This window comes from Macrotis lagotis, chromosome 2 (assembly GCF_037893015.1).
Source record: "Macrotis lagotis isolate mMagLag1 chromosome 2, bilby.v1.9.chrom.fasta, whole genome shotgun sequence".
NCBI classification, from domain to species: Eukaryota; Metazoa; Chordata; class Mammalia; order Peramelemorphia; family Peramelidae; genus Macrotis; species Macrotis lagotis.
In genome coordinates, this window is record NC_133659.1 from 124417696 (window position 1) to 124427333 (window position 9638).

Here is a 9638-nt window from a genome sequence, read left to right on the forward strand (position 1 = left end):
GTGGCGTAGTGGATAAAGCACCAGCCTTGGAGTCAGGAGTACCTGGGTTCAAATCTGGTCTCAGACACTTAATAATTACCTAGCTGTGTGGCCTTAGGCAAGCCACTTAACCCCATTTGCCTTGCAAGAAAACCTAACCCCCCCCCCAAAAAAAGACTTTAAATGTCTTTACAACCTAGCTCTTCCTGCCTTTCCAGTCTTGTAACAAAAAACTCCCCTCCACCCTCAAAGTATTCTGAGATCCAGCCATATTGGTCTACAGTATATCCAGAACTCTCCCAGTTCCATTACCATTTCACTGGCCATCTCCCAGGTCTAGAATATATATACACCCTCCTCAGATCGCTGATTTCCTTCATACTTTGGTTCAAGTGCCACCTTCTACAAGAAACCTTTCCCCAATCACTACCCTTAATCAAAAACTGAGAGTTAATCCCCCACAGTCACCCTTAGGGTATATACACTGCCATTTGTGAAGTATTTACTTCCATGACTACTTGTGTAACAGGAAGCTAGAAAGAAAAAAATGCACATGTCATTCCAAGAATTCACCAACCAAAGAGGCAGAGACATTTCTCTTGGCATATGCCCAGTTAACATGGTTAGGGTTGAAGACTAGATCTGTGATGCCCTTAGAATCAGGAAATAACTGCCAATACAAGTTGGCACCTCTGAAATCTAATCTCAGAGAATTGCTTAGAGCAAAGGTTTTGACACCAGATTAAAATGTAATTAAGAAATTGCATTTTAAAACTTAAGGCCACAACAATCCTAAAGTATAGTTTAATGGCCCCATTTCTATTTGAGTTTGATACTGCTGGTGGAGGGAGTAGGAGAGGAGACTGAAGGAAGGAATAAGCATTTAATATATCATCTACAATGTGCCAGAGTAGCTGCCCCCAGGATCAGGAAGATATGAGTTCAAATTCAGCCTATACTGGGTGTGTGACTGATCAAGTCACTTTACCCTGTTTATCTCAGCTTTTTCAACTATAAAATGAGCTGGAAAAGGAAATGGCAAATCACTCCAGCATCTTTGCCAAGAAAACCCTAAATTGGGGTCACAAAGAGACATGACTGAAAAATGACTGACCAAAAGGTGATTGCTAATATAAAAGTGTAATGATGGGAAATGGAACATTGAAAGGCCAATTTAACTCGAAACTAGTGGTTAAGAGGAATTTATAAAAATGCTGGAAAAATAGGTTAAATCCAGGCTGTGAAGGACTTTGAATGCTAAATAGGATTAATATAGGGTTCTTTAGATAACAGGGAAACACCAGCTTATTTAGTGGGAAAGTAACATGGTCAGACATGGTACAGGAAACTCAGTTTGACAATTGGGTGGAAAAGATTGAAATCAAACAAGACGAGGCAAAAAGCAATCAAGTTTATTATAATAGTTGAATGAGAAGTGATTTTTAAAAAGGGTATCTGTGCATGTAGAGAAGAGACAAATGAAGAAAAAAATGGAGGTAAAAATTTCCCCCACAAGATCTGGCAACTGAATGGATAGGAGGGGTGAGCGAGGAATTGAGGAGGATGAGAAGTTGATTTATCTAGGTGATTGGAAGGGAAATTACAGGGAAGTTCCAAAGAAGATTGTGTTTGGAAGGAAAGAAAAAGTTCTGTTTTGGATCTAAGAGTTTGAGAGATGTCTATAAAATAGCTGGTTCAAAAAATCTAACAGGCAGTTAATGATGTGGAACTGGAGACAGACTAGGATTGGATGATTTGCACCATTAAAGTAGCTCCTGGGGCGGCTAGGTGGCGCAGCGAATAGAGCACTGACCCTGGAGTCAGGAGTACCTGAGTTCAAATCCGACCTCAGACCTTAATAATTACCTTGGGCAATTACCTTGGCCTTGGGCAAACCACTTAACTCCATTTGCCTTGCAAAAACCTAAAAAAAAAAAAGTAGCTCCTTACCCCTGAGATTGGTCAGTTATGTATAGTTAAGCTATAGTTAAAAGAAAGATAATGAAATGAGTAAAGTAGGCAAGATTGGATGATAGCTTGATTGTACTTTGATAGTCACAGTATAGACTTCCTGGGTATAGAGGAGAGAAAAATTAAGGTCCTCATTGGGAACCCCCTTCATAAATGAAGTCACATATCCAGTTATAGTATATATGTGTGTGTGTGTGTGTGTGTATTATATATACACAAATGAGTACATATATAGAGATTTGTGTGTATGTATGCATGCATATATATATATATAGATAGATAACCACTTGTCACAGATATGGATCTATGATGGGGAGGAGGATAAAAAAGGGGAGAGAAAAGGGGGAAAGGAAAAAACAATGAAAGCAAGAGAGGAGACAGAAAAATAGAGGGAGATAAGAGAAAAAAAGAAAGTTGGAGAGAGAAAGAGAAGAGGGAAGGCAAGAGAAAAGAAAAAGGAAAGTGAGAGAAGAAAGGGTAAGAAAAGAAGGGAAAGAAACAAGAAGATTCAACACTTCCCACTACCAGCTGCAAGAACCTAGACAAATCATTTGACATCTCAGGGTACTCTCTAAGACTCTTAAGTTGCTAGGCAGATTCTGACCTACCTGAATAAAGAAAGTTCCTCACTTGAAATTCTTTTCAACAAAGAAATCACAGCTCTAGTAAGAAGAGTGTGTTTGCACATGATACTAGCCTGCAAAAAAAAAAAAAAGCACAAAAAGTTTTCACTTACTGTCTTTTAATGGTGATACTGTTTTAAGTGTGAAATAACATTTGGAAAAAATGGCATCCCAATGTTTTCCTCCACTATAAGAAAATATTTGAAGAAAAGAATCAGGGGTATTTGAAATCAAACAAAAAATATGGAGCTGACAGAATTAAAGAAGGGAACTGCTTTCTTCTCTTTTTCTAGTTGATGTAGAAGCAATGATGTCAGATTCAGTCATGTAAGAAATTCTGATTTAAATTTTTCTGACACAAAAACAGCAACTTAGAGAAACTTGGGAAAACTATGGAAGAGAAAGTTATTTTATGTTGGCAGACCAGAATTTCTCTTCATCTAAAAGAACTCATTTCTCTTTCCCCTTATGGGACTGGGGATTTGCGGGCTTTCCCCCAAAAAATGAGTTCCAGCATTGATGAAAGGTCAACCTAAATTGAATCTTTATTAAATCAATGCTTCTATCTAGTGGATGGGACAGCTAACATGAAATTGTTGAATCACCAAAAATTCTCATGTGGGGCAGAGGGAGTAGGCAAAGGCAATAGTAGCAAAAGCATCTTTTCAATTTCCATTGAAATTGTCTATTTTTTCAGTGTTTTCCTGTTTTTTAAATGTATCAAATTTACTTCACTCCAGTCACTTCTGATAATTTTTTTTTTATTTTCCCCACAATAACTTGGTTCTTTCCATAACACAATGCCTTCCTCAGGCTTCCAAAAGGCAATGTGACAAAAACTGAAATTGAAAGATGGTTAAGGGTTCAAATAGCTATTTATAAGACAGATAGGACCTTATACACAGGGGGAAAGAGCATTTAAAAAGTGCCAGATGGGACAGCTAGGTGGCACAGTGGATGGAGTACCAGCCCTGGAGTCAGGAGGACCTGAGTTCAAATCTAGATTCAGGCAATGATTACCTATCTATGTGACCTTAGGTAAGTCACTTAACCCCACTGCTTTGCAAAAACCAAAAAAAAAATAAAAAGTGCCAGCTTAAGAAAGGGATAAAGTAGGTATCTTGGGGGGTTTTGTATAGGATATAAAAATGGAAAGGTAGCCTTGGACCAGATTACCAGTGAAGCTAAGGGAGTCTAGAGTTTGGTTTGATTCAGTAGTCATTGGAGAGTTACTGAAATAATTTAAGCAGAGAGTGAGAGAGTTATTCTGCACCTCGGAGAACCACCAAACATCACACAGCCAGGGTGACAGAACCAAGACTTCAATCCAGTTCTTTCTGACTCCATGCCCAATTCTCTCTTCACTACAATGTAGTAATTTTATTGTATCAAAGATGTGTGTCCTCAAAGAAAGATGTGTCTATTTGAGTTCTTGTGGCAAAAACACATCTTTAAATTAGACCTTTATCACAAGTTAAATAATTTAGCTTTGCCATCTGAATGCTGAAGCTAAATAGATGATTGTCCTGTCATTTTGAATTTGAAAATGTTAATTTTTTCCCAGTATTCAAAGAAATCTTGCACCTGTGTTGTTTCCACTGTTCAACTAATCCAGGAACTATGTTTAGGTGACTCAGTGGCTTGGCAACAACATTGAAAATTTTATAGTTTGAAAAGAGTGCAATACAGAGAGGCATGCATTCGTTTAAAATGGAAGTGGATCAAAGTCTGGGGATGTTAATCTCCTTGTTTACAGGTGCACTGAATACAAGAGATTATCTCAAGGGGCAGCTAGGTGGTGCAGTGGATAGAGCATCAGCCCTGGAGTCAGGAGTACCTGAGTTCAAATCTGGCCTCAGACACATAATAATTACCTAGTGTGTGGCCTTGGGCAAGCCACTTAACCCCATTGCCTTGCAATAAAAAAAAAAGGCAACTTAAAAAAAGATATATATATGTGCAGGAACATATATAATATACATATAAACATAATACTAACATAATGGTATATAGTTAATGTATATTAAGAGGAAACTAAGTCATGTAGTAGAGGAATGAACTTGGAGTCAGGAAGAATAGATTTCAAATCCTATCTCAGATGCTTTCCAGATGTATGACTCTTGACCTCTCTTAGTCTTAATCTCAGTTTTTCCATCTGTAAAATAAGGTTAATCAAATACCTTCCTCATAGGGCTGTTGTGAAGATCAATTATACATATATGGAAACTATTTTACAAACCTTAAAGTGCTTTGTAAATGCTGTTGTTACTGTATCTAACATTTAAGGAACTACTGCTAGCTCAAGGAACTGGGAGAGTGTTTATACCCTCTCTTGAATGGCTCCCTCTCCACTCTGGATCTTTGCATTCATTCCTGACCAGGGTCATTCTGGGGAGAGACTGGACTCTGACATACAATGATACCTTTTCACATATTCTTTAGCTCAACAAACCCCAACTATGGCACTGCAAGGAAAAACTTCTTAAAAGATTGTTTTATTTCAAGCTCTCTCCAAAATGAGGGAGTGAAATGATACTTAATATACATGTAAATGACAGGCAAGACAAATTTTTATTTCCTACACATAAAATAAATGTTAATTAATATTAAAACATCACTTAAAATAAGATTCAGCAGTTATTTGTAAAAAATAACTGTTTTAATGGGCTGATACTTTGAATACAAAGCAGGTTGTAGGATTACTGAAAACACATTTTATATTTTACCTTAACTCAACTACAACTCTAAGTCCATGTGATTTGGTGAAAAAGGCCATCCTTTTGTCTGGCGGTTAAATCTACTCCAAGAATGTTGGAATAGTTGCCAAAAATTACCCAGAACCTCTAGTAGGTTCCACACAAAAATATCCAGAACCTCCAGATCTCTCAAATTTACAAGGTCACCTCTAAACTTGACCATGTCCATGTCTATATAGAAACTCATTCATCTAAAATTAGGAAAAAACAAAAGGGAAAACCCAAATCAAATCTCAGGCTTACTTAGGCAGACTGTATACTTTATCTGTCATGTCCTCATAGCCTCATGACTGTCAGGGTCCAAGATATATAAAACCATATTATAAAGTGGAAGTTATCAAAACTATTTGTTACCGGGTAAGAAATAGTGTTGAATCAGTGGAATAGATTACGTTCAGAATTCACAGTAGTAAGCAGCTATTAGTTAGTTCCTGTCCTTTTTTATTGAAGAGAAACAAAATGACATCACTATGTTAGAGGCAAGTTATGATGAGTCTAACTGCAGTTGATTGGACCAACAAGAGCTCTGAGTGCTCCATAGAAGTCAGACACAAATAGTCCATGTGAACCTCTGGGTTGGGTTCTTGAAACTTGCTCATCTCCCATTTCCTTTGGGCAGCTTCCATTCTGCCTTGCTCATAGAGCACAGCATCTTCTCTGATGAGGGCACATTCATGCTGGGCAGTCCTGTGCCAGTATCTCCCATGCTGCACAATCAATTTAAAAGTTCTTAAGGGAGACCTTGAGGGGCAGCTAGGTGGCATAGTGGATTAAGCACCAACACTGGATTCAAGAGGACCTGAGCTCAAATCTTCAGACAATTAATTACTTAGCTGTGTAACCTTGGGCAAGTCAATCCATTGCCTTGCAAAAACAAAAGGGGGGGGGACAGAGAGACCTTGAGAGTGTCCCATAAAATAGTCTTTTTGTCAAGCATATATTTGACAATTGAACAATTCAACACATGTGAATTGTGCTCTCTATAGTAGTGTTTGAATATTTAAGAAAGGACCTCAAATATATGTGTGATGGAACACTTGTTCTATTAGAAACCAGGAGGGATGAGAATTCAGGGAAGTCTGGAGGGATTTGCATGAACTGATGCTGAGTGAGATGAGCAGAACCAGAAAAACACTGTACACCCTAACAGCAACATGGGGTGATGATCAACCTTGATGGACTTGCTCATTCCATCAGGGCAACAATCAGGCACAATTTTGGGGTATCTGCAATGGAGAATGCCATCTGTATCCAGAGAAAGAAGTGTGGATTTTGAACGACTATTACCTTTAATTTAAAAAAAAATACATTATCTTATGTAATTTTGCTATTTCTTATACTTTATTTTTCTTCCTTAAGGATGATTTCTCTCTCTCATCTCATTCAATAGATCAATATATACCATGGAAACAATGTAAAGACTAACAAACTGCCTTCTGTGGGGAGGTAGGGGGAGAAGCAAGATGGGGGGATTGTAAAATTCAAAATAAATAAAAATCTTTCTCTTATAACAAAAGAAGAAAGAAAGGACCTCAGAGTCTGGTATCTTCTCCTACCAGGCGATCCTCAGAATCTTCCTAACACAATTTAAATGGAATCGATTCAGTTTCCTAGAATGGTGGTGGCTTATTGTTCAGGTTTCACAGGCATACAGCAATGAGCTCAGCACAACAGCCAGTTTGGTAGTTAGTCTAATATCTCTTTTCTCCCACACTTTCCATAAATCCAGACTCCAGCTTCTGGGATAAGAACTCAATATTTGACAAAAACTGCTGAGAAAACTGTATGACAAAAACTGTGCATAGACCAACATCTCATACCCTATACCAAGATAAGGTCAAAATGGGTACATGATTTAGACATAATGGGTGATACCATAAGTCAACTAGAAGAGCAGGGTATCATTTACCAGTCATAGATCTATGGGGAAGAGAAAAATTTATGATCAAATATGAAATGGAGAAATGCAAACTGTCTAATTTTGATTACCTTAAATTGAGAAGTTTTTACACAAAGAAAAACCAAAACAACCAAGATTAAAAGAAAAGCAGAAAACTGGGAAACAATTTTGACAGTCGGTACTTCTGATAAGGACCTAATATCTAAAATATAAAGAGAACTCAAATCAAATTTATAAGAATACAAAACATTCTCCAATTGATAAATGATCAATGGATATGAATAGGTAATTTTCAGATGAAGAAATTAAAGTTATCTATAGGCATATAAAAATGTTTTGACACTGTTAATTAAAGATATACAAATTAAAGCAACTTTGAAGTGCCACCTTAAACCTATCAATATGACCAATATGACAGAAAAGAGAAATAATAAATGTTGGAGTTGATATGGGACAAGTGGGACACTAATGCACTGCTAGTGGAGTTGTAAACTGATCCAACCATTCTGGAAAGCAATTTGGAACTATGCCCAAAGGGCTATAAAACCTTGCTTACTCTTTGATCCAGCAATACAGTTACTTTGTATCCTAAAGAAGTCACAAAAATGGGAAAAGATCCACATGTACAAAAATATTCATAGCAGTTCTTTTAATGGTGGCAAAGAATTGGATATTGAGGGAACACCCATCAGTTGGGGAAAGACTGGACAAGTTGGGGTATATGACTGTAATGTGATGAGTGGGCAGATTTCAGAAAAACATGGAAAGACTTACTGAGAGAAGTGAGCAGAACCATGATAAAATTGTATACTTTAACAGCAACATTGTATAATGATGAACTATGATAGACAGCTCTTCTCAGCAATATAATGATCCAAGACAATTATCAAAAACTTTTTTTATAAAGGGGCAAGAACAAAGCCTTTCAAACTGCATAAAAGAGCTTGTATTTTGGGGTTCCCCAGCCCTTCTCACCCATCATGAGAGAGTTGTACCATTTTATTAAGATATCTTAATAAAAATCATTTTAATCCGAAACTAAATAAGTAAATAAATTTTATTTATTTAAGTCAATGGCGTTAAATGATTTGCCCAAGGTCACACAGCTAGGCAATTATTAAGTGTCTGAGGCTGGATTGAATTCAAGTCCTCCTGACTCCAGGGCCAGTGCACTATCCATTGCACCACCTAGCTACCCTCTCAAAGACTTTTGATGGAAAATGTTATCCACATGCAGAGAAATTACTATGGCACCTGCATTCAGATCAAAGCATACTATCTTCAGTTTTTTTAAAAAAAATTGTTCTTTCCTTCTCATGTTTTTCACTTTTGTTCTGACTCTTCTTTCACAGCATGACAAAGAGAAATATGTGCAACATGATTGCACACATCTAAGCTATATCAATTACTTGCTATCCTAGGATGGGAGATGAAAGTGTGGTAGGAAGGGTGAGAAGTAAAAGACTTTACAAAAATGAATGTTGAAAATTATCTTTACAAATAATTGAGAAAATGAATAAATAAGTAAAAGGCAGGGGGATAAAAAGGAAAATCAAAAGCAACTCAACTGTAAAATGTACATGATTAAACACTATTTACCTCACATTCACTATTGTGGATTTGGTTCTTGGAAGTTATTGTATCAGTGCTAAGTAATAAGGTTATTTTTACTAGAAGGTAGCTTACAAGCCTACTCAGGAAGGCTTGCTAGTCCTAATTGATATCTTTGATATGAAGCAATATAGCCTAGTGGAAAGAGTGCTAAGAATCAGAGAATTTGTGTAAGAATAAGAATAATGATAAGTGACTTTGGGCAAGTCACTGCTCCTGAGGACAGTAATATTTGCACTCTCTATTGTACTGAGTTGTAAGGAAAGTGTTTTGTTGGTTTTTACTCTATAACTTTGAATTAATACTAGGTAATTAAGCCTGTATTTGAAAAGCAAGTTAAATGATTTTAAGAAAATTACTTCAGGTCTACAAACAATAGGAAATAACCAAACCTTTCCTCCAGTAATGACTTATTCATTATAAAGGAATTTTTAAAAGAATTATTACAACTTGAACCATGGACTTAAGTCTTCCCAGGCCAAGGAGCTAAAACTTACCACAGAACCTCACTCTTGTATTCCATATGTTCTGACTTTTGACCTGAAGGAGATAGGCCCAGAAAGATGATGGTATATTTTATATATATATACAGAGCCCTGTTTTCTTAAGTAAGAAAGTGTCAGTGAATGCTTTCTCTCTTTTTGTTCTTTTCAACTCAAAAAAACCAAACATATTTCAGCTAAAGATCAATGTATAACATGGAACCAATGTAAAGACTAACAGAATGCCTTCTGTGGGGGGTGGAGAGAGGGAAGCAAGAATGGAGGGGAAAAAAATTGTAAAACTCAAAATAAATAA